We start from the raw sequence: 27,378 nt of genomic DNA, 5'->3' as shown, positions 1-27,378 counted from the left end.
GCAATATTCGTAGTGCCATTTTTTTAGTGATTCGCCATGTATATAACCGTAATTGCATGCTTTTAGGATGAACCGCCATAGGCGTTTTGCCGTGATTAACACTTGGCACAGTTACGGTAGCTCCCAGACTCACGTCACGACAGGGAAATTTCGTCTTCCACAATGCGCTGTTGCTTCATGGCTCGATTGATGGCGACCAACTTGTAAATAAAAGTGCTAAGTGCTCTCGGTGAAGATCAAACGCATCACCTTCTCCTAGGGTCATCTGTTAAAGAGCAGATAACTTCCGGGTTGGGTTTTGGTGGCGTATGAGGAGGATCAGTCGTCTGAATAACGACTGAGTCTGTTTCCCGAGCATGTAGTTCTCACTTGCAAGCAATAAGTGGTAAACCTCCCTGGGATGGGAGCGGACTGCGCGCGCGGCGGCCGCCCGTCAGATGCCAGCCTCGGTAATTGTATTCCGCAGCTGCCGTGGCCCTTGTACGGCGCAGGCGGCAGCTGCCCGCTGTCTATCTGAGGCCAGCATCGTCCGCGGCAGGCATCGCTGCCTCGTGCAGGCTGTTTTCTCAATTGCGGTGTTGCCAAGCTGGAATTGCTCGTTGCCGACCTGTTACCGGCGGCCACAATCGCCATTTCGGGCAGCCGGTACAGCTTTGTCTACGTACACTGACATCCCACTAATAATCTAGCTACTTGTAACAGACTCGGCGTCCAAAGACACTGCAAATTTCTTTATGGTTCCCGCCTAGAGCAATAAAAGTCGTGAAACAAGCCTGGATCTATTATTTTTTGTTTTGTTGTAAGCAGTTACAGTGGCAGTTACTCCAGACTATACCACAAGGTTACACGTTGGCAGGTTGCTAACTGGGACCTAGACACCACAGTGAACATTCGAAGAAACGGCGAGACTGCCATGGCGAAGCTCAAACTTCCGCGGCGGACGCTTTCAAGTGAGGAGCAGTGCTTCACAGAGATAATTACTTTTAAAACTTCGAAGGTGTAATTTTCTATTATATGAATGTTTGGTAAAAACCAAATGAATAATTCAGCACGAGTGGCGTGGCATGGCTGACTTAGCATTACGTTAACATTCACATAACATATCGAAAGTCATGCACGAAAGTCAAGCTACAAGCCAACAACACGCTAACATTGGATAACTTGAGTGGGATACCAACATTACGACTACTGGACTTCCCTCTTGATTGTAACTGTTACACCTACATGGGCTGTAAAAGTGCTCCCCACAACTGAATCGTCTCCCACAAAGAGCTGTAACCATAACGCCACACCTGCTGTATAATGCCGTCCCAAGAAGGTATAGAGGTGCTCTCATCTGTGCAGCAGATGAGATTCCAGCCCCGTTAAACGATCGGTTATTCGTACCCACTGTTAACGATACACTTTCATACATATTGTCTATATCACAGTTTAAAGGAGTGAAACACGCTTGTATAACGTAAACGGCACCTCCTTTAAGCGTAGTAGAAATGATCAGTACAACTGCATTAAGATTCCTGTGTTAATTTGATATTAGAAATGCATATATTCTCACATGATATAATATGTATGATGGATTTCAATAGGAACGGTGAGCACTGAGCTGTTCTCATTACAGCGATAATTCATGTCAATATGCCGTTACATTAAAGTAGCAATGAGCTTATATGGAACACTTGCGATTAATTCCAATACTTTGTCATGTAGAACGATACGAACACAGACAATTTTGGTGGTATTGAACGACGCTGTCAAATATAATCCGCAATGTATATATTCGTAACGTAACGCTGAGTAAACGATTTAGATTGGTACTGTTTGGTAGTAAACACATTCGACAGCCCATCCTATGACCTCAATGTTTTAAGGACTGCCCAGTATACTCTTTGATAAGATCTCTAACCAAACTGCTGGCCGCTGAGGCCGAGCGGTTCTGGGCGCTTCAGTCCGGAATCGCGCTGCTGCTACGGTCGCAGGTTCGAATCATGCCTCGGGCATGGCCGGCCGCGGTGGCCTTGCGGTTCTAGGCGCTTCAGTCCGGAACCGCGGGACTGCTACGGTCGCAGGTTCGAATCCTGCCTCGGGAATGGATGTGTGTGATGATGTCCTTAGGTTAGTTAGGTTTAAGTAGTTCTAAGTTCTAGGGGACTGATGACCTAAGATGTTAAGTCCCATAGTGCTCAGAGCCTCGGGCATGGATGCATGTGATGTTCTTAGGTTGGTTAGGTTTATATAGTTCTAAGTCTAGGGGACTGATGACCTCCGATGTTGAAGTACCGTACTGCTTAGAGCCATTTGAACCATTTTCTAACCAAACTGCACGTTATAAACCATGAGCGATCTCGTTTTCCTGGTTACATAACCATTGCTTAAATCATACAATAGCTTTCATGGCCGGTATTTGCGACCTTGATGAATTTTGTTTCATGGGTATTAGACGGTGGTTCCAGGCACACTTACGTGTCTAAACGTTTCGTCTCCTAGAGCTGGAGACATCATGAGAGACAGCAGCTTCAAACTTAAACAATCTCAGCGAGTTCGGCTTCTTGAGCCAGTTCATATTTAAAACTGGTGCCTTGAGTCTTCATAGCCTGTCACGATGTCTCTAGCATTAGGGAGACGAAACGTTTGTGCACAGAAATATGCCTTAAACCACGGTCTAATACCTGAAATCAAAATTCGTCTGGCGTTAAAGTTCCGTGCGTAATGAGGTATTACACATGGAGCAAAGCAGAAAAATATGGGGTAGAAAATCGATAGCAGCCTCGTTCAAGGGACCATTCTGACATTCACCTGGTGTGACTTACGGAAACAGCGGAAATCTTATATTAAGATGGTCAGGGTGGATATTTGAACCTCCACTCCTACTAAGACGGAACCGCAAGAATAAAACACACTAATCAAATGATACGTTCTACTATGGTACGTTTATTTCTCACAAAACTATACAAATCTGCATAACCTAACCGAATCAGGTAACATGGCTCAAGCTGACAACAAATAACGAATGGCTTACTGGGCTCATGCGTATACATTGCAGACGAGAATGAAAGGTTGCGACAGTCGTGAGGGCAAGCAACTTTCTCTGATAAATACTAAACACTTCCTATGTGTCGATTGGACGGATTGGGAAACAGCACACACTGCGCTTTAAGTAACCCAAGTCACTGTAGTCCCTGATACGGTAAAACATATATCTATTCCTGCTCTCAATATTCGATTTCCGTTGATTAAGAGGTAGAGTGAGACTGATGTAGCAAATATTCGTACAGCTTTTATCCGTTAGCACAACACTGAGTTACTCGGGTCCTGTTTGCTATTTCCAATACGCTTTTATATTAAACCTTACTGATTGTTGGTTAATTTCGAAAACTACATTCGACGAAGAAGATGGAGTGTCGAGCGGAAATAACGAAGGCTATCAACGTATTGTTCTTTTCGAGTTTGACAGAGGAACTAAGATAGTCAAACCGGCTCTAGGCATCTGAGCCATGTGAAGGAATAGCGCCACTAGAGACGGCACGGCAAAGAAGTGGTATGTCAACTCATGGTGACACAGTGTCATGTTAACATTTCAACAACGAGCAGGGCCACAACCGCACCTTGAATAAAATCTTTCACTCATTATAATCTCTGCCAAACAATCAGAAAATGATTTTCATCAAACAAATATCGTACTAAGTTCTCAATCCCCGAGCTCTGTTTAAAATTTCAGTCAGCTACCCAGAAGGCAAATCCTTCAATAATGAAGAACTTCACGATTTCTTCGGCTCCACACCTGCGGACTTCACACCCGAATTCGACACAATATTCCAGAGACGGAAGAGTTACATCATACATCAGGGAATACGGTCCTGGCATGGCGTCCCATCTTTACGACCTTTCGTGTAAATTCATTATTTCCGGTTCTCGCTTTATCATGAATACATCTCTCTCTTTGTGTAACTCTCTCCCAGATTAAAACGACAATACAACACTCTCCCAGATTACAACGAAACGCTGGCGTGAAAATAATGTGTATTTGTCCATCTAGTAGAAAAGCTCATCACTCACGTGAAGCCAGAAGTAGTACGCTTTAGCCACCAAATTACTATAGCAATAGCTATAGTCGATGTTCCAGATTCGATTCACACTGATGTCTCACTTCAGCGACCTGTTCAACTAGCGGATTCGGCTGACAAGTTATTTAAAGAGAGTAGCACCAGTAAAACGCTAGAATTTGAAGTGGCTTGCTTTAGGCTCTCAGCCCAACTTAGTTTGGATATTTACTATTTTGTACAACACAATGACTGACTGGCATATATGCTGATCTACGTTTAGCTTTCTACGATACTGGAGAAAGTGTTTTCACCTTCTTCCACAATAAAATGATAGCCTATACTTAAAATCCTGTGCACCCGCATGTTTGTCGTCTTTTTACACCATTTGCACTTCCCATGCAGTGTCAGCTGGGGGCATATTAATGGTCTAGGAAGTCCACGAATGTAACTTATACAAAACGATTGATCATGGAAACGGAAATACGCACGCGGAGTGTTCTAATGATCACTAATATCTGCCTGGACAACTAGCACTGCGTCACTTGCTTATGAATCTGGTCTGGTTTTGATAGCCGTCCCAGTTGAAAATTTGTTACATGTCCCTAAAGGGCCAGATGAAAAAAAAAAAAAAATGTTTGGATTCGCCAATAGAGCGAGGTCGCATGTTCAGTGCTCTGCGTACAAACAAAACATCACCACCTCACGAGCACTGTTAGATTTCGGTCAGGCAACAACTTAATTTTCCTCCTGATTGTTCTAGAATACTGGGAACCCGCAAGGTTACAAAGTTATACAGCGCGGTCTAGTATTCATCGAATGCCAGTGGAGTGTGACAGGTGCGAACACTGAATAGTTATCTACATATACACTCTACAAACCACTGTAGAGTGCACGGTACCCATTATTAGGATTAGGACTCGTCCCATTCATGAATAGAGCGCGAGAAGAATGACTGGTTTAAACGCCTCTGTGCCTGTTGTAAGTAGGCTAATCTTATCTTCGGATTTCTACGGGAGCAATAAGTAGTAGAAGGGCTACATTACTCATTCAAAGTTGATTCTTGCAACTTTGTAAATAGGTTCTCACGGGATAGCTTGCATCTACCTTCATGCGTTTGCCAGTTCAGTTTTTGCAGCATCTTCGTGACGTTCTCCCATGGGGTCAAACAAAAATTTTGACCGTTCCTGCTCCTCCTCTTTGTATACGTTCACTATCTCTGTCAGTCCTATTAGGTACGGAACCCATAATCCTGAGCAGTAATGTAAGATGGCTCGCACGACTTTTTTGTAAGTAATTTCATTTGTAGACTTACTACATTTTCACGGTATCCTGCCAATGAAGATTTGCCACCTGCTCACCCTGTGTGATCGTTCACATCCCTACAAATACGTTTGAGCTCAGACTATGTTGTAAGATTCAACAACAGAGGTATGACAAGGATATTGGACCGCAGTAACATGGATGACTCCTGTTGCCCTTCTTGTAGATGGATGTGACCAGTGCTTTCTTTCAACTACTTGGCACAGTTATTTTGTTCGAAGGATCTGCGGTATATAATGGTTAACAGAGCAGCTAATTTAGCTGCAGATTCGGTATGGAATCTGGTAGAGATTCCATAGGGCTCCGGAACTTTGTTACGATTTCAGCTGTTTCTCATCATCACCGACAGTAATAACTATTACACTCATCTTTGCAAAGGCAAGAGAATTAAAACTGGGTAATGCTCCTGGCGTTTCCTTCGTAAAGGAACATTTGAAAACGACGGTAAGCGTTTCTGTTCTGTCTCGCCTACGAGCGAGTGGGCACTTTGGCGGCACTAACAGACTTCACACACGATCAGACCTTTTTGAGGGGTTTGTGAATGATCTTTGGACAATCTACTGTGGCTTCACAAATTATGCTATTGACAGCGAAATGCCTGTCATTCTGCATCCCCTCTATGCATACCTAAAGGCTTTGTTTCACACCTAGTATGCAGTAGTCGCTGCAAACTAAGCGATTAAGGACGTCGCGATTTCACCCAAATCGTGAATGCTATAAAACAGTTGTAATAAGCTGCACACCTCTTGTTATCCAAAGCGCCTCACTAAGCTGTAATAAAAGAAGTGGCACGGCGTGGAGGCTGCTCGTAAGAACTCGAGAATGGAGTAATGACATTTAACAGAACGCTCAAGGTCAAAGGCTGTCCAGAGGCGTCCTAAGCTATGGCTGGGTATAGCTTTCGTCGGCCAAGTTAGGCGTTACTTGAAGCGCTGGCATCAAGTTGGCCTGATTATTACAAAATTACTAATAATTATAAAATCATTACTAGAGAAACATCAAATGTGCATGTTACGCCTTGTTCCTTACGCATCGGACGCAACAGTCTTTAAACAATTACCCTAGTTTTAGCATCCAATAAGCACAAGATTTGAAGAATATAAGTAGCTCTCGTTTTTGTCATCGAAGTGATTCTCAATACAAGCACATAGTTAAAATTTGCTGTGATAGTACTGGAAAACAGGTGCCGAGTCCTTCACAATCGTTACCTTTGAATGTATGGGAAAGTAGATGTGTTCTTTTGACCCATCCTTTCAGAATGTTGAGTAACGCATCCCGAGAGTAACGCATCTCGAGAGAGAGAGAGTTTTGGAGCTTTCAACAATCATCACAAAATACAAACATAACACTAAAAGCCTATCTGCTAAAATGAGCGCAGCGTACTATAGTATGTGGACACTAATGTGGCACTTTTGGGTGGTGTTTTGAACTATGATGGCATCAGGTATCGTTAGACGTCGTGCCTGAACCACCAGGTTTACGGCACTGCCAACTGCAAGCAACTACGCGATAGCTGTCACCAAGTGCTTTGTATACTTCACTTTGCTTTAAGTGGGCAGCGTGGTTCGAAGTAAAATAGGTTTGCTTGATGGTCTCGCTCAAAGAACTGGACCCCAAAGAACATCTTATGGACGAACCAGAGCGCTAATTACGGGCAACAAACAGACAACACTCCAAAGACATTGTTGCTGTTGTTGCTGCTGCTGTAGTCTTCAGACCGAAGACTGGTTTGATGCATCTCTCCGTGTTACTCTATCCTGGGCAAGACTCTTTGATCTCCGAAAAACTACTAAAACCTACATCCATCGATCCCTTGATGCCGCAGAATGTTTACTATCAACCAACCCCTTCTTCTTCTTTTTCTTCTTCTTCTTCTAGACAGGTAGTGTCACAAATTTATTTGCTTCCAATTCTACTCAGTGCCTCGTCGTTAGTTACGTGATCTATCCACCTAATCCTCAGCATTCTTCCATAGCACCACACTTCAAAAGCTTCTATACTCTTCCCGCCTATACTAAACTGTTTGTCGTCCATGTTTCACACCCATACATGGGTACACTCCATACAAACACTTTCAGAAGAGACTTCTCAACACTTAAATCTATATTAGACGTTTCTCTTTTTCAAAAATGCTTTTATTGCCACTGCTAGTCTACATTCTATATCCTCTGCACTTCGACCGTCATCAGTTATTTTGCTGCCCAAACCGCAAAACTCCTCCACTATCATAAGTGTCTACTCTCCTAATCTAATTCCCTCGGCATCAACTGATTTAATTCGACCACATTCCCTTTAACCTAGTTTTGCTTTTGTTGATGTTCATCTTGTATCCTCCTTTCAAGATACAGTCCATTCGGTTCAACTGCTCTTCAGAGTCTCTTGTTGTCTTTAAGAATTACAATACGCAAACCTCAAAGTTCCTCAAAGTTTTTATTTATTCTCCCTGATCTTTAAAGCCTATCCAAATTTTCCATTTTCCTTTGGTTTCCTTTACTGTTTGCTCAATATACAGATTCAATAACATCGGGGAAAGGCTACAACCCTGTCTCACTCCCTTCTCAACTACTGCTTCCCTGACATGTCCCTCGACTCTCATAACTGGCGACTGATTTCTGTACAAGTTGTAAATAGCCTTTAACTCCCTGTGTTTCACCCGTTACCTTAAGGACTCCAGAGTATGGAAGTAGAGAAACAAATTCCGGCACACAGACCTTAATTGAAAACTGCCCCTGAAGATTAAAAGGAATGATACTATCAAAACGAGCACTACATGCAATTATTTGGTGAACCTGCGTCGCAGTTGTGTGTTCACGGGATCGTTTGGTCACATGAAGTATGTCAAACAGCGACAACAGGAAATATGAGCGGTGCTAGTCCGCTCGCTTCGAAAGGCGCCTGTGCCCTGGAAAGCGAGGAATGCGCCGGCCTCCAGCGCGCCACTCGCCAGCTGCTAATTGGCTTCCAAGAAGGGCACCGCCGAGCTACGCTGCACCAGTTGTCCCGCTCAGTGCACATATCACGCCATCTTGTACGGTGGCAAACGGTAGAAAAAGGAGTTAACACGCTTCCGAGACCCGGGAACGCGTAGTTAACATACCGATCAAAATACGAGCCGGTGTGTTGAGGCGGCGTCGCGTTCACAAGGGCGCGGTGGGAGGTCGTCACACGTGGGAGTTACCGCGCTCTCGGCCTCTGACCACAGCCCATAATGTCAGCGAAGCACACCTACGCCAAAACGCACCCGCTGTGCGCTGACGTCGGGGAAAACCTGCAGAGCGCCAATTAATAACTCTGTTAGCAGGCTCCTCGCAGCAGCCCCCACCCCCCTACCTGACAGTGGAGGAAAGTTCTAAAATTTTACCGCCAACAGCTGTTCCTTACGAGGAACTCAAACCGTAAGGATTGCAACTATCCCCTCTGCAGCACATCGGCCTCTAGTATCCAAAACTTAGCAGGCTTATCTTATCAGGAGCGGCCGTGTACTGTGACGCAAACAGTTTGGCTTATCGAAACGACGCTGATACGGGAAACTTTTACAGAAATTTCTACAGAGTATGCATATTTACCGAGCACTGCTGAAGTCTGCTTTACTTGCGAATTGGTGGGTCGTATGTCGTGAGGGACGCACAGAACTTGGGTCTCTGCTCGATATTCTTCCCACTTGAGAAAACTGATTGCGTGTGCCCTCCCGTGAACTGGTCACTCAATGTAATCTCTCATAAGATTTCCAATACTGCTTACGCCTCCATTGAAACTACACTGTTTCTCAATCACGACATCTCAGAATTCAGGAGCAATTTTTGATAGAAAACGTTATGCAAATCCACAAGTAAGGATTCCATACATGTATACCATATAGAGAATGTGTCCAAATTGCCAACGCGTTTGCCGTGCAATATTGTAAGGCTGTTAATTTCTTCCTGTTGTTCTTGGCGTCACAGAAAGAAATACAATTGCCCGCGAATTAATCAGTATTTACTTCGAGTAACAAGTGATTAATGAACAGCTGATGACTGCAAAGAAATTAATGACAGCTAATTTTTCTTACTCCAAAGAGAACGCTTTCCGCACATGGTGCCTCTTCATGTATATGAGCAATGGCTGAAATGCAGGCAGATGGTGGAAAAATTTGCCTTCTGATGCCTATGACTGAAAGTACAACCGATTTCTGGGGTCGTAATCACATTGCAGTTTGGAAGTAACCGAGTAAGTTGCTCTTTTCTTTAGAAATAACACGCCTCGCCATCTTACACTTCCTGTGATCAATGACTCTAACAACAAAGCGTCATATTTCGCCTTTCATTTGCAAGATTTAAATCGCTTGGCATTTTTCTGGGTTCGTGAAACGGCACATATGATCGCTCTATTCATCCTCTTCCTCTATGCTGCTGACAGTTAGCAACATGTGTTGACTGCACCCAAAATCGACATATCAGCCACCCTGCTATCCAACTCATAGTTTTAACTTCTCTTATAAGTAACATCGTGTGTGTGTGTGTGTGTGTGTGTGTGTGTGTGTGTGTGTACGAGAGAGAGAGAGAGAGAGAGAGAGAGAGAGAGAGAGAGAGAGCGTACAGGTAATTCTACAATCACAGACGATGTGGCACAGCACAAAAATACAGTCTGAGAAGTTCGATGTCCGTCGATTGCAGAAGCAAGACCAATTTCCGTCTCGTGATTTTTTTTACGACGTTCCTCAAAGCAATGGCGCATTACTGTAGTCACCCGCTCTAAAGTGCTATAATATTCGTTTGCATCAATACTTTTTCGCACTACATTTTTTCTTAACACATTTTTTTCTTGCGCTAGGCCTCAATAGGCAATAAATCAATTATAGCACAGAGTTCGCTGGCATTACAAGCCAAGTTCAGTTTTCATTAAGTCTGTCTTCTCTTCATAGAACTAAGTGGACCCTGCTTTACTTTCTTCAAAGAACAAATCGTTTTATTTGCATCGTTCACTGCTGCAATAACAATTCCAAACTATCTATATATTCTTTGCATTACTCGTGGTAGCTCACAGGCCTCAGCGCTACGAAGAAGAAAGTCGTCTATAGCAATGTGTTTTTACAAAAGAGGAAAATTTACATAACGATCCGTAACATTTAGGTACTTTCATAAAATCACACTTAAGATAACGTGAGTGACCAGACCATTATTAGGCATTATTTAAGACGCTTGCTTTTTAATTCTGTTGATGTAACTTTCGGTTGTTTACGTTGTTCATTGTAAGGATTTGAAATGCAATTAGTACTGCACGGATTTTAATGACATCGAAGTTGGAAGGCACAGTTGTACTTGCGTGTATATCAAACAACGTATCTGCTTCAAACGATAGTCGAAATATGAACGTAGTAACTTAATTGTGTGACGTGATCGTTGTGAAGGTGGATATCCGGTAACTGTATCAGCTACATGGCTATTACGCTGTCAAAACATGCCACAGTAAACGGGGTCTTTAACACGTGCTAGCGTGGCGACTCTTGACCCGACGATGGTCCGTGTAAACGCTACAGTTGTATGAAATGTATATACCAGAGTTTGTCCAGCAGTAGGAAGTTAAATTGTGGGTTGCACCTGAACAGCACAAGGAACAACACAGGATAATTTGCCCCTGACCTACATTAAGTTTCAGACAGTTTAGAAATGTCTTATTCAGTGGGTGGGATAAGAAGCTGTTTCCGGTAACCCACCCCTAGTTTCTGTTAATATTTTTCCGAAGTGCAATTGTCACTGTTGAGTGGAACTTCGAGTTCCATGGACTACATAATCTACAGCACCCGGAAAGAATGATTAGTTTTGTATAACCTAGGGTAGAAAAAGTACAATCTATTTTTAGGATTCACGCGCTCGCCATCCCTCAATTCTTCGAAGACGCTGCATTATTATCCCCATACGGAGAGTTAAGTGAGGCTTTTCCTACTGTAGTTTTATTTTTAGTTCGCCAGATGTAAAAAAAAAAAAAGTACGAAATATTCATTACCATTCAAGCAAACTGGAAGGAAACGTTTATCCGAAATTCTGATTACATTTTAATACACCGCTGTTTCGATCAATGAAATCCCTTCTACAGAGGCCCAAGACCGTGTTTTAAAAAGCGAATAGTTGGGGCAGTTGTGGTAATCGTACTGGTCTGACGCGGCGTCTCACAAAGACATGCCTGTGTGCATTCGGTTCGTCGGTTCGTGATGTGTGTGTCGGGCGGTGTGTCATCTACCACAGTTGAAAGATGCGAGACGCACGGCCGCGACTACGACATGCAGCCACCAACAACGCGACGCCTCGACCGCAAGTGATTTTAAAACAACCCTGTTTATGGACCAATGTTTCGGACGCTGCTTCAGATGGCCTTCGTCTGGAAACACACACACACACACACACACACACACACACACACACACACACACACACACACACGTTTACAACAGTGGCCGACACACTGGTCTTTAAATCAATTTGATGACGCGGTTACACATCTGGAATGTTATAGCTGTGCAGTTCTGAAAGGTATTTCCACTTTGCTTTCTGAATGACACCACAACCTAATATCTATCTCTCTCTCTCTCTCTCTCTCTCTCTCTCTCTCTCTCTCTCTCTCTCTCTCTCTCTGTGTGTGTGTGTGTGTGTGTGTGTGTGTGTGTGTGTGTGTGTGTGTGTGTGAAACAAACAGATACGTGGAGCGAATAACACAGGAACAGAGAGAAATTCTGTGACTGGCTGTTCGTCCAAATGTGAAAAACCTTCTAGTTACTTATTATTAACCTGGACGCCTTACCACTGCATGACGTGGATAAATGAAGGCCAATGCACATAAACATAACCAAAGGACGATGAAAACAATTGTAGCAAACTTCTGGGGCTGCTATGTAACCTGAGTGTTCGGGGCTAATAAGGTAACAGTATGAAACGAGGAAGATACGCAACTACGTAGATTTGTCGCGAGGATCCTATGAAAGTGCAATGCACTTACACTAAGTGCGCTGGACAGCCGTGGAGGAAATTCGAAAACGCGGAACTGCGGTTCTAACAACTTAGTAGAGCTCGCTGTAAAGTATACCACAGATGTTCAGGTAACTTAACGCGAATAGTTGAAAAAAGGTGGCGTTCTCGCTGATCCCTATCGGATCAGTTTACGTCGTGGGGTTAGAGAGAACAAGACGGAGGCAGCGGCGCGTACGTAGGTAGGCATGCACTTTTCCCGCGCTCCATTCGCGGATATAAGAAGGCCGAAAGTGAGTTGTACTGATAGTACAATGGCTTGTAAATTATGTATGTAGATGTAGCGCGTGATGTGACTCAATCCGCTGCTCAGCACTAAGTACTTCCTCGGTGTGTATTATTTCCATTTGGCAACGTCTCAAACTACATCCGGTCCGCGCGCTCTCATCCGGTAAGCTGCGGTAGTCGGTAGCTGTCGCTGCAAGTCGAGCAATCGATACGGCGCCGGACACGGCAGCCGGCAGCGTCGGCAATGTGGCAACGAGGCGGACCCGGCGCGGCGGCCGCGCTCTGACTCACGGCCGCCCCGACAGCGGCGCTGCGCTGCTAGGCCAGCAACGTGCGCCGACGAGTAGCGTCCCGCGGCGTCAATTCATCGCTGCCAGGCGCGCGTGCTCGCCGCGCCACGCTGCGGACGGCGCCGCTTGCTTTTCAATCCTTTCTGTACCTCAGTCAGGGAGTTTCACGTATCAGCCAGCACTGTCTGAATTTAATTGTTCTGGATTCCCCATGTTTATATTAAACAAAGAGAAAAGTTCATAGTCGTGGTGTCCGGCAATACACGCCCGTACGAAAACATGAAGCAGAGCCACAATCGAGAAGGTACATGATCTTCTTCTTCACTCGAATTTTCAACAACCAAAGCACCATATGCACGCATCCTTCGTAAAGAATGATCAAGTATGCGTGTGGTCATTATTTCGTGTATCCATACCGGAGTATGAGAGAGAGAGAGAGAGAGAGAGAGAGAGAGAGAGGGAAGTGTGTGTGTGTGTGTGTGTGTGTGTGTGTGTGTGTGTGTGTGTGGGTTTGATGCTACTTTATGGCGAAAAACAACTGAGGTCGTAAGCGCCCGTGTCGTAACTTAACCTGGTCAATTACCGGATGAAGTTGAAGTCGATAATACAGCCTAATCGACTGGATTAGAGGGATGACTTAAAACTGTCACTTCCCCTTTGAGGAAGATGCGCAAACGGCTGAAACATTTCCTTCGCCGTATTACTACGACGAATAAAAAGTAAAACATGATCTACAGCTCGTGTCGCATCTGCTAAAAAATGTGACAATTCAGATGGCACACATGCATTAAAACGTAAACGGTTATAAAATAGAAATTTGGTCAGAAAATGGCATACTGTCAATGATTGCTTGCAGTAAGCACACAGTGGTTGAGGTCTCCACTTCAATGACGCTGACAAACGACAGTGGCCAACATGCATTCGACCTAAAAGCATCTCCACGCGACGAGAGGAGCGAGAGTCGTGCAAGCCGTTGTTAGATGCTTCATTTCCCGGAGTTTCTTCCTATACAGAGAAGACCTGTGTTCATTCAAGACGCCACAGGGGCACAAATTTCTTACGTGAAGCAACACAGGGATCATCTAAAGGGACAGAATGGCTAGAAGGCTTTGGTAGTCGTACCGCAGTCTTTGAAGTAGTATCGGCAGTTCCATTCCCCCACACTCCGACATGACCAAAGACCCATATGAGCATCATGTTGGCTAGATCACACGCGAGCGAGTGGAGGCATTCGTGGATTCGTTGTACTAAGGAGTAGTATGTGGCTCTGTTCCGCTCCTTGACACCCCAAAAGTTTTAATTCCCAAAAGCTGCATCAATGATCGCGAATCGAACAGTAACCTAGAAAGTGAAGAATAAATTACTTTCGTCTATGATCACTGACTTTTTAGGTCCTAAGACTACCAGTATCGGTCAGCAATGACCATTTTTAGATGTTTTAAAAAGATGCCGTAATATAGTGGAGCCATAGTGGCATCGTCAAAAGATAAACACAAAATCAGCTCAGCATTGTCACACATGTATATACAATATACTGGAGCCATTTTTTTCGAAATGAATCAGTCACTTGTGGAACTCTAGCACAATATTTACAACTCGGGCTTCTTGATCATTTCACGGCGTCATGAGACTTCATGTGCCATTGGCCTTCGATGGTGCGTGCACCTTCACGGCTGCATTTTCTGATATCAGCAACAAGTAAACACCCCCCCCCCCTTTCTTTCTTTCTTTTACTCACCACGAGGAAAAAAAACCATTACCTCCGTATACACAAACAACTCGCATCAACACTGCCGTGTAAAAAAAGTCCGCTGTTTTGAAACTTCCTGGCAGTGCCGGGCCGAGACTCGAACTCGGGACCTTTGCCTTTCGAGGGCAAGTGCTCTACCAACTGAGCTACCCAAGCACGATTCACGCCCCCTCCTCACAGCTTTACTTCTGCCAGTATCTCGTCTCCTACCTTCCAAACTTTATCATATAATACCCGTAAAATAATTATGGTAGGTCAAATTATAAAAAAGATAGACTGCTCTTCAACATGTAGTGGAAATGCTAAATCGTAGACAGGCACAACGAAAAGACTGCTGAACAAGTTTGTTATGTTTTCGAATTTAGATTGGCAGAAAGCTATCTTGTTCGTCAGTCTTTTCGTTGTGCCTGTCTGCGATTTAGCATCTCCCCTATATGGAGTGTAGCGGTCTCTCGTTTTCGTAATATTGTCGTTATTCCACCCTGGATTTTCCACTGTTTGATAATTAAATGACTTTATCTGCCATTTTATTTCAAGAATGTGATACAATCTGATTAATTATCAATGAATAACTGGCTTTTAACAATCAGATTTAAATATTCTGAAATTTCTACTGTCGTCGCCTAAATTACTTCGCACGAAATTACAATAATTTCGTATTTTCGAAAACATTATTGGAAGTATCAGCGATTCAAACATAATTTTTGAAAATAATTATAACAGTGTAGATCGCAAGGCAGATTTATTCAAAGGTGACCCGTTTCGATCATTACATGACCGCTGAATGGCGGTAGTCATCTGCTACTGTCATTCAGCGCTTCCTGCTCCATACACAGTCGTTGCTCATCAAAATGGCTAGGTCTGAAGACGATCTTGTAATGATCGAAACCGGTCACCTTCAGGTAACTGTGCTCTGCGTTCTATACTCTTAGAATTATTTTCAAACACAGTAATGTCTGTTTCTCGTAGGCCACATGGTTAAGTACGTCATTGTCCTTCCATCGATTCAAAGTGAATTAGCACAGTAAAACTTCACGTGAAGGCATGTTACACAAAAATTAGTATTCTTGTATCGTAACAACGTCTTACGTGCGAATTACCTCTTCACTTCCGGTAGAATTTTCTGATTTTTATTTCTACATCATTTTTTAAATCTCTACAGCAGACTTACCTCAGCTAGATATAAACACCAGATTTATGTACAAGCTCACTACCGACCTACGCTGCACATTATCACATTGTAATGAAGTGCTAACAATAAAAATATATTCCTGACGCTTCCGACGCTACCATCCCAGAAATCACCTTGAAATCTTATTGACCAATCCCCAAGCTGATTATTATTTTACAAATCCATATCTGATAAAGCGTTAGTGACCCGGTTACGTATGATAACCTGAATATTAATAATTATGAGATTCCTCAACGTAAGTGTCCATATTTGCTATACAACATAATATTTCTGTACGCGAAAACGTTTCTCCGTAAGTGATTTTGATTCTTAAAAATCTTAGAAGCTAACACATGATGGAGCCACACACGCGTGTATGAAAATGCTGAATGCAGTTATCACTGTCCCCGTGTTGAGCTGAGGGGATAATGCTATTTCTTATAGACGGGTGGGAACTCATCTATTATTGCGCAATCGACCACAGCCACGTAACGATGTGATAATACGATGATGGCGGTGGGGAGCGGGGGCAACCCACAGCTTAGATCGAGGGTGGTCGAGCACATTGATCTCACTCGAGAGGGGAAACGCCCCAGCCAAGTGTCACAAGCTAATGAGATGACGCCAGAAGGTACGAAATCAGTTACGGAATGAGTTAGTTCTAGTTGAGCGCGCAATTACGGTCAAACAGTTACAACTGCATTGGCGATCTCAGCTAAGAATCACTTATTTGAACGGTAATCAATGAGTTGGCAGGCTGTGTTCCTCTTTGGAAATAATTTCGTCCCGATTAACGATTTTTGCACCATTCCAATAAAATTGTCTCCAGTGGAGGGCTATGTTACAAGGTTCCCTAACTGATGTTATTACTTCCCTCAAAGGATATTGAGTAGCTGCCCTTATGTGTGTACGTTCGCCTCCTCGAATAATACTGTATTTTTGGATAAAACGATTGTCATTCTGCCTTGCCAAAACATCAAAATATTTAAAAACGTTAAATTCAGCACGTACAGATGATGGAGAAAGCTTAAAGTTCAGTATACTTATTTGATCACAGCAGTTTATTAACTTGCCGACAATGTTACAAGTTCTAGCAGTTTTGTGTGGCAGTCACACAAACACTAGCTCTGGGGAATTTCATACAGCATACTGTAACACTCAGAAATGCCTCCTTACAAATTAACAGTGAACCGTGTCTTTCCGCTGCACAGAATTAGTGACAAAGAGAACTAATCAAACGTAAGTGGCACTTTTAAATGCTGTCATCTCGCGAACAACTCTCAATAAGAAACACTCGACTGTTCGTTGGAGAGAGAGAGAGAGAGAGAGAGAGAGAGAGAGAGAGAGAGAGAGAGAGAGAGGGGGGGGGGGGGGGGCAGCAACCCATGCCCACAGCAAGTGACCTGTGTGTATTATCGTCACTGCCGACAAACTACGGTCCCGTCGGATCAATGCTCGGTACGTTCGAACATACAAATCATTCATACCGAGTATTAGCTTCAAACTGCACTGCTGTTGGTCGTAACTTCCATTTATGATTTATTTGTAATAATAAATTCGATCAAATGGTTCAAATGGCTTTAAGCACTATGGGACTTAGCATCTGAGGTCATTAGTCCCCTAGACTTAGAACTACTTAAACCTAAACTAACCTAAGGACATCACACACATCCATGCCCGAGGCAGGATTCGAACCTGCGACCGTAGCAGCAGCGCGGTTCCGGACTGACGCGCCTACAACCGCTCGGCCACTCCGGCCGGCCCGGCCAGTATACCTTCGAAGAACGTTATAATTACGTTCATTGGGGACGGGCGATGTTCACATAAAATTTTATAGAAATCTGTCAATGTCCAGAAGTTAGGCGAGTTGACGCAGAAAGACCCATAGCGAAGTTCACTGCACAGTTATACTTCGCACAAGGAAACAATTCAAGCGTACACTGATCGAGTAAGGACATCGGTATGTGATGCAACTGCAGACTAATTCATGGTCTTATTAGCAAAATAATGAACCAAAGCACAGGAAATCCTTTGTTCCGACAATGACCGTTGTAGCACAACGCTAATATCGCGTAAGAGGATATCTCATACCCCTACTCACCACATGCAAATCTTACGTCCGTTGTACGGTCTTATTTGAATATTCTTCTTCCACACAAGCTTGCGGGCGGCAGCAGCAGTTCGCTATTTGCATGCTCCCCCCTCTGACGGTGTTTCCCCAACAGATGCAAATGATAAAAAATATTTGCATGAAACTGCTCTTCTATACGAACAATAGCAACGCCGCCTTCATGACAGAATATCCTGATATCCGAGAATCATTACCTTCGTTTATGGAATATCATTTAATTTTTCCGTGCTCCTGAACCTGAACACGAGATGAAATTAAATTCACACAAGGCAGATAACTCACGTAAGGCAGACAATCTCTCTCTCTCTCTCTCTCTCTCTCTCTCTCTCTCTCTCACACACACACACACACACACACACACACACACACACACACAAAAGTGACACACCTGGTACAGGTAGGTAGTGCCTTGCTTTCATGCCTGACGAGGCTGTATGTAACACGTAGTGCACTGTGTACGTTTCTTCGTTTGCATCATAACAAACAGCCCTTCTCATTAGCTGTTATGTATAAACCAGGATTTCATTCTGAGGGTGACTTCATATACATTATGTTGTCAAATACGGCAAGGCACGCACCTGAACGCGAGTCGACTCTGCTTCCATGTACCTTGTCTGTAACAGTGTCTAGTACTAACTTGTAACATTCACTCAGATTACCTAACGAAATGTTCCTGCATTACACCATAATGCTTGCGGATACCTGAAAATTGGACAGCTAACGGTCTTGGCGATATGCTACTGAAATGAAAAGATCGTATGGCATTTACTGGCCGGGATATCTCCTTCGGGGTTCCGCAGCCGAATTGCAAGTCTTTTTAGTTGAAGCCACTTCGGCCACTTGCGTGTCAATGACGATGAATATGATGGTCACACAACACTCAGTCCCCTGCCAGGAATCGAACCCGGCCCCCCTTGCATGGTAGGCGGTAACGCTGCCGCTACGCTACGGAGGCGGACTGATATGGTACTAAGTCGTCATGTCAAATCTATGTAAGTGCAATCGTATGCAGATCAATGCAGGGATGTTGCCCTGGTACAAATCAACCAAATAACGAGCAATAAGAAAAGGTACTGTAATTTAATATAACCATACTTATTTTGTGACGAAGGAGATTTGCACATACTGAAGGCTAGGCCTTACAATGTGTTTATGTATCCTGATCATCAAACTACCACATTTTAAAATGAAAAGATCAGCATGCTGAAAACCTAATACAACGACGTCGCGTGCGTTTTGTACGGCTTGCAATAATGACAAACCCATTCCTCGGAACTGGAACGCCGGTGTGTTAGCGTCGGGTAAACGTGACTACTACTTCGCTCCCTCCCCTCCCACCACAGAGAGTTAATGGACGATGACGCTTGGGTTCGCTGCGACCATGAAGCGTGACCAAGGACGCGGAGGAGTGAGTTCTCTTTTTTCCTCCTTGCGGTACGCCCGGTAGCCACAAACCGAAAAGGCTCTGTCTGTACAAACGCTGTACAACATATATGGTATACTTGGATGAAGAGACTTTGTCCCAGTTTCGTGTCCTTGCTATTTTATCGTTCTCCTACAACGAATAAGCTTTTACAGCATCAGCTTAATATGTTACTTGCATTCTTTCCTCTTTTTCCCCTCTTTTACGATACGGGTTTCATAACCAGTGCAATGGGTGGGTCCAACTAAATAAATGAATGTTTCATATTTTATGCTTGAGAACAATGCGAACTGAAGAATTAGTACGGCGTTGTTGGCTGAGAGACACCGCGGGGTTGTTTAGCCATCTAATCGAAAAGGGTTTTCTTTCACTGCAATGTCGAGCTGGATCCTATGAGCGTCTACTGCATTTAGGTCATTAATCGATTTGAGTACACTGTGGAATCATGTTTACGGTTTATAATTAGAAATGGGGCAGAGTGAACCCCTTGAGCTCTCCTACATTACTTCAGTGACAGCCGGGATTAACGGCCCTATTCGATAAACTGAACCCTACCAACGGTGTCACATACCCTCGCATAGTTGAGGCACTGCAGAGAGGTCTGGATTTTTATCGAGGATATCGGCGAAGTCTGATGATCAGGCACTTTAGGCCACTCCATCTCCTCTACACTAACGGGATATACACTGACGATGAAAATTTCTTCCATCGTCATGATTCTGAAGGGCGACAGCAGAGTCGAGCGCAGCCTCCGTAAAGCGTGCACCAGTGGCCACGGCTACGGAGGCGGATATCACGATCTAACAGTCTTAACAAGTACTTACGAACTCGAGTTCTAACTCCCTCCATAGATCGAAAAGACTATGTAGCGACAGTATTTAGTTACACGCATTCTTTCACGCGTAAGGAGGATTACAACATCGGGGCCAACAAAACGAGTGAAAATGCGATGAACTACTTCTTGATCAGGTTTTTCGAAGTAATATACAATTTGTTCCTTATAACAGTAGCATTTTTTAGTTTTTTCTTCGTTCATAGCGTAGTACTATGGGCCACAAAGAGACATGGGGTCAGAGACAGATACAATCTATACAACCCGTATATACTAATTATTTCAATAAATAATTCTTATGGCTTATTGATGGCTGCATCTGTAAACCACGTTGACACAATTCAATAGTATCCCTGTCTTTTCTTAATCTGGAAGGACGTATCACTGCTGTCAACTTGATGCTGCGTCTTCAAAGACCATTTTTAGTTCGCATCAGTACCGCACCGACAAGGAGTTCTTTCCGTAAAAACGAGAAACTTTGACTCCTGGGGACTGGAGCTACTCAACATACAGTTTTCCAAAAACATTAAATATGCAACTAATAAATAACGCCCACTTAAGGGGCTCCGGAAAGGCTCAAAATCAAGAAAAGTTCAATTTTTACTTTTTTGCGTTTTCTGAATCTGCAGACTATTACCTTTTAATAGATATATAATTTATTCAATTCCGAAGACTACAACTATTTTTAAATTTTTTTGAAATGTGTTCTACATGGGCGTGACCCACTGTGGCGCTGTTAAACTGCTGTCAAATGGTGTTATTGTTAACGTCCGTGTTCATCAGGTACATTTTAGTGATGTGAGATAAAGTATGTGTTGTGGCTAACCTGTGATGGTTCAATATATATCGCTGGTGTGATTGTCGATTGTTTCATGTTTATTTACTCTGTCGTTATCTCGAAAATATTCGTAATTAATTCTGTTTCTTGAGTCTCTGTTTTGTTGAAGTATAATAATGAGTAAAAGTAAAGTTATTAGAAATCCTCTGAAGGCTTTTAAGAAAAGGAGAAATGTTGGAAAGCCAAAGGTATGTGTTATTACTGTAAACAATAAAGACGATAACCAAGTGAGTGAACCTAACCTCTCAAGTACACCTGCCCATAGCAGTCAAGGTGGGAAAGAAAATACTTCACAGAAGAAGCTTGGTTCAATGAATGAAAACTATGAATGTTTTATGGGCGAATCGGATGTGAATGAAATATTTGATATGTCGGTTCTCAAAGGAATTTTTTCAAACTGTGTAAGATGTATTCATTGTAGTGAAGTTGGTCTGGAACTCTCCATAATAAAGCACGTAGGACTTGCTAGTGAAATACAACTGAAATGTGATAAGTGTTCATACATGACCACCTTTTGGAACAGTGTTGCAGTAACTGCAACTGAAGAAAATGGTAGCAAAATCTACGAACACAACGAGCGATGCTTGCTTTAGACAAGGAACGCCTTCGGGCTGCAGACATGGCTGTAAAGAGTCTAGAAATACAAGCAAGAGTAAACAGGAGGAGGAACAAGAGGAAGCTGGAGGAATAGTTTGCAGAGGATGAAGATAATCCATCCTATGGACCTGGAATGCACTAAAAAGTTAATCCAATCTTTGTCGCTCGATTCCCAAAACTTTTATTTTCTCATACTAATTACATGTTTTCTAAGGATCTTCCAAACATATTTGTTTCAAACTTTCAGTAAATGTTACACAGTACCTTCTGCATAATTTAACACAGCCTTTTTCCAAAAACCTGTATATTTTTGAATATATAAATAAAAAATTGCAAAAAAATGTTGTGAATTTTCATTACAATTGAAAAAAAAATCTTTAATAACTGAACTAAAATTTTGTAAAATCCCTGTGTTAAGTTGTAGCCCATTTTCCAATAAATAATCTGTAAAAAGTTCAATTTCCTACCTCAAATACTTTGTGAGGAAAGATGTAATTTATAAGCGTTATTTTAACATTGCAAGTATAGGGCGTTCCGGAGCCCCTTAACTACATTCTGTAACCGTGGAAGCACGACCAGCTTTAGAGCAGCCACCAGCGCAAAATAGAAACGAGCGAACAGGTATTGTGTTGTAAAGTGAACGTCGCAGGCGTTCAAATGGTTCTGAGCACTATTGCACTTCTGAGGTCATCAGTCCCCTAGAATTTAGAACTAATTAATCCTAACTAACCCAAGGACATCATACACAACCATACCCGAGTCAGGATTCGAACTTGCGACCGTAGCGGTCGCGCGGTGCCAGACTGTAGCGTCTAGAACCGCTCGTCCACACAGGCCGGCACAGGCGTTCACACAATCTCAAATGCGACACTTTGGATTCGACGGTAAGCACAATCACTAACACAAGTTCATGCAGCCCAGTCTACGAAGGCCGAAAACGGTCGAATAATGGAGAAAATTCGTGCAGTCGAAAATTTTTGCATTGTGGTAAGATGGAGTGCTACAAACAACATAAAAATCCTGACCGCTGTGGTGCGACCGCGGGGGTCGAGGGATGTGGGGTGTTTAAAGGTCTTGAAAAAGAGTACAACCGCGGCTTCTTGGGAAAACCTCACCCAATCCAAATTTAAACTACATCAACCTACAAAAGTCATTCATTTTTTCTCTAGGATTAATGGTATCCGCGTTCCAAGGCACGAAAGAATCCTGATGATTAAAATAGTCAATAGAACGAAAAACCATTCCGAGTTGCGAATTTTTACTTTTTTATTCATTAGATAACTATATTGTTACTTAAAATCCGTCTTGATTGCAAATTTTTTTTTATTCACATGACCGGTTTCGGTTCATTCAGAACCATCTTCAGATCTGATATTTCAGTTACAGGAGTAACCCGTCCAAATCCAGCAACTTTCACATGCTACGTCACAAAAATTTTTTATATTTATATTTTTTATAAAAAAAATTATGTAACATAGCATGTGAAAGTTGCTGGATTTGGACGGGTTACTCCTGTAACTGAAATATCAGATCTGAAAATGGTTCTGAATGAACCGAAACCGGCCATATGAATAAAAAAATTTGCAACCAAGACGGATTTTAAGTAACTTTATAAAATCACTGACTGCTGTTATCCTATAAGACATTAGATAACTAGTTTCGGGGCGAAACCCACTTTGGGTCTCGGCCCGAAAAGTCATCGAATGAATAAAAAAGTAAAAATTTGCAACTTGGACTGGTTTTTCGTTCTACGGGTTAACAGAAGTTGCTGACCCAAGGTACTCCAGCTCGAAAGTAGTTCGGATTAATAACAAAGACTAAATATGTCTACCACGTCCAAGAACAGTGCCGTCCGGGAAGGGTAACTTCCTCCACCACAAGTGCTGTTCAGTGTTCATTTTACAGACAGACAACACTTCTCAGCATTTCCTGTCCATTTCTGTTATGTGAGTTGACAAAGTAACTTGACTGCGTCGAATTTGAAGCGAGTATTTATTTGCAGTTGTTAAGCGAGATTTTATGTAAAACACTCCCCAAAAAAGTGTAATTATGTCAGCGATCTATGTAGTGTTGGCGGGAAAGGGATTCGAATGGTAAATTTCGACCCTCGCTACCTTCAATCGTTGACAGCATATTGTAAGGCCATATATAACCGTGTTGTAGTCACTTGGTGGTGAATTAATGAATGACCATAAAGTTACTGTACTTCTCTCGCCATTAATGATGTTACCGAAAGGCTCCGTAAATCTCTTCCATTTATGAACTGCCGGTATTTGTAGATGTGCTGCACTGTGAGGAGCGACGTACTACACATCCACAGAATACCTTACAGGGTGAAATGGAACTAATCATGTTCTAGTCTAGAACAGTACTCTGCTGTAATGCATTGCTCGACTTTCCTGAAGTTCCGAAACAAGTGACTTACTTCTGACACAGAGCGAGCAAATTTCAGCTTCTGGGCCTCTTCAGATGTTGGAGAATGTGAGGCTGATGTGATGCTTCTAATAGAACACATGTTATAAAAAGTATTAAACTTGCTGATGGCGGGGAAAACGAAATCGACATTGTCTATACATACTGACAATACGTTACACTTGGGGCAGGCTCTTCAGTGTGTTACCAGAGCTGAGTTTTAAACTGAATTAGCGCTCACTGTGGGGTAAGTCACCTTTCATGGAAGAACGCTATACCTGTCGTACAAGATGAATAAGAATCAGTTTCCCCTCTATCAGCGTCGAATACTGTGCTGAGATTTATTTAGAATCCATTCAATCGCGTCCCTTGCGCTAGTGTTATTAATAAGCCATATATATGAGGGTTGGGACTTGAATAGTGGCAACTATTTATTCACAACCGATACATGTGTTACATGTTTGCACCTGTTACTGTCCTTCAAAGTAGTCACTAGCGTTGTGTAGAATCCGTTGCCGGTGATGTGGAAGGCTTAGTATACCGTTAACAGAGCCTGTTCCGTTGAAAGTGCTAATGGAGCGGTCTACTGCCTGTCGAATCTCTGGACCAGTTCTGAAGCAAATGCCATGAAGTAGTTCCTTCATCTTCGGAATCAAATCAAAGTCACAAGGACATAAGTCGTGTTACTGTTCGTTTTTGGATCACCTGCAACCAGCTTTGCGAAAGATGCGGCGACACTTTCTGCGCAACCAACCCATGAAATTCCACGACAAGACGCGGGCGCATACAGCGCAAGCTGTGGCTTCTCCGTTCGGTCGATGGCATTGGGAAGTACTGTACCATCCACTATACTCCCCGGACTTAAGTCCTTGTGACTTATTTGATTCCTAAGATGAAGGAACCACTTCGTGGCATTCGCTTCAGAACTGTTCCAGAGATTCGAAAGGCAGTAGCCCGCTCCATTAGCACCATCAACAGAACAGTCTCTGCTAACGGTATACTACGCCTTCCACATCGCTGGCAACGGGTTCTACACAGCGCTGGTGACTACTTTGAAGGACTGTAACAGGTGCAAATATGTAACACTTTTTTATCGGTTGTGAATAAATAGTTGCTACTATTTAATTTCCAACCATCGTATTCCATGCTTTGTTAACATACTTTGTGAAAAATAAAAAACCCTCCCCCGGGCGCGTGTGCGCACAGCATCGCCAGACGTTCAAGAGGCGAACTGCGGAAAGGTTGTGGGGCGGAGAGAATGAGTGCCCGCCCACAATCCGCATATCTACCTTCCCCCATATGTGTACCCTCCACCCACAGCCCCTCCAGTCCATTACACAATATATCCCTTAATACCATTCTATTGCACTTAGACGTGGTACGCATATTATCTGTTCTTAACCCACTTCATTAACAATAAGCATATACCATTAAAAACTATTTTTATAATCTGAAATTTTTCAGCCCTCTGTAACGCAGAAACTGTTAGTCCTATGGGGGAAAAAGGAAACGTAATGTAGTTTAAGTTTGTACTGGGATACATTTCCGCTAGAAGACACAGTTTTCAAGTTGTTCAAGATAAACAAAACAAGCCTCAAATAACCCCCCCATGCCACGTCCTCCACATGTCAGGATTTTTAGTATGTTATTCGTGGAACTCCTTCCCATTACTGTGCAAAAATTTGCGACTAAGTGAATTTTTCCCCTAATTTTCCTAAGTTGACAGGATTATAAAAGGGACAGGGAAGAAGTAGTGATCTGAGGCCGGCAGCACGCGAGTTATCAGGGTCTTTCTATGTAATTCTCAAGTGAGCGACTTGTTGGTAAGTAAAGTGCCACTGCCAAGAAGCGCATTGTATAACAACAGATGTAGTTGGGTCGAGGGTCCGAAGAAGCTGAGGGATATCGCGATTCCGCCCGACAGGTAAACGTCACTGCGGAAACCAGTGCTTGTTCATAACAGCGGGTAGTGTAACTGTATCCCAGCATAACGCAGGCATCTAACCAGCAGTTTCTCTCTCACCCCTGCTGATCCATATCAACTGACGTGACGTAACAGCCAGCGTTATGCAGTCTATTGCAATGAATACTCTGTCATTATTCCATTCTTGTATTTCCTGCAGAAGCATAGTCAATAAACAGACTGCTGAGTGTAGCAGTATGCTCCAAAATATGCTTTATTTTATCGATGGTGTCTTGCAGTGTTTGCATTTCAAGAAGCATCGTCGAACAGCTTTGGTGTCGCGTCAAAAATTATCCCCGAAAACCTGTCACAGTCTCTGTGAAAACAATACCCTCTGAGCTTTCTAGCGTCGTATGGAACCATACTTTATTACTAGTTGCATGCGTAGAACTTTTATTGTACTGAACGGTGGAGCAGTTCGCTTCGTTTCGAAACTTCAGCGACCTCTTCTATTAACACACACCGACGCAGCCGTCACACATCAGCCACAACTAATCCCAAGGCTCATAGAGGCATCTGTACGGGTCTTCTGCAGATGAACTCGATCGACTGACTGATGCATCCCAGTCAAATGGGATTGCTCGGTATAGTCCGTACACGCGGATTCCTATTACTGTTGCTGCCGGTGTTTCGTCCCTCATTACCTATTATGGACCCTGAAAAGCTGAAAACAAGAGGGCACTTTAGTATTGGGTTCTTTACAAACGGCTTCAATGAACAAACCGACAACTTCAGTTGAATATTCGTCTTAACATGCCACTTACGGTTCCCAATCGACAGAGCCGTCTCAGACATCGTCTTCTTTGAAGAGAGACGTCGTTAACTTCGCCTAATTCGTCGATCGTAAATATAAGGAGAAAAAGAAAAAAAACACAAGAAATGACTAAATACTCGTTATGACCCATTCCTTGCGACGGAGAAGCCGAAATTGTTCACCAGAATCTCTAGCGCGAATGTTAGTGTTCATCAGCTTTCACGAGCTCGTAACTTTTTTAAAAAATATGCCTGTCCACATCCACAAAGACCTCTTAGTTACACATATGTAGCGAAGAAAGTTGTTCGCAAACTTCGAGCTATAGCTACTACCATATCGGACACAGTACACCTTTATGATGATCATGCAGTGGATATTCTTACCACATGCCGCCTGGGATCAGTCCGTTTCCTGATAAACATTTTTCCCCAAGATACAGCGAAGTCTTCTTGTAGGAGCCGGAAGTAAATGGAGACTCCCTGCGCATAACGACGCAGCCGAGGCCAAGTAGTATCCACGGGATCTTTAAAATGACTTGTTAGTCGACACAGGTTTGGTTAATAAATTCATCTGAACAACTGACTACAATTAACCTTATTGCTAGCATGGTCGATGATGCAGCGCTTACACT

The 27,378-nt window shown here is 43.1% G+C and overlaps 1 protein-coding gene and 1 non-coding gene across 2 annotated transcripts in view; both read right to left on the bottom strand.

Moving 5' to 3' along the window:
- The window catches only part of LOC126455807 (histone acetyltransferase KAT6A-like), a 284,484-nt gene that overhangs the window by 234,666 nt on the left and 22,440 nt on the right, over positions 1-27,378 (bottom strand). The window lies entirely within an intron of this gene.
- Trnas-cga (transfer RNA serine (anticodon CGA)) lies at positions 14,709-14,783 on the bottom strand. The gene has a single exon. It is a non-coding gene; the product is annotated as a tRNA-Ser (tRNA).

The sequence above is a fragment of the Schistocerca serialis genome, chromosome 2 (assembly GCF_023864345.2).
Source record: "Schistocerca serialis cubense isolate TAMUIC-IGC-003099 chromosome 2, iqSchSeri2.2, whole genome shotgun sequence".
NCBI lineage: Eukaryota > Metazoa > Arthropoda > Insecta > Orthoptera > Acrididae > Schistocerca > Schistocerca serialis.
This window is presented reverse-complemented; position numbering and strand designations above follow the sequence as displayed.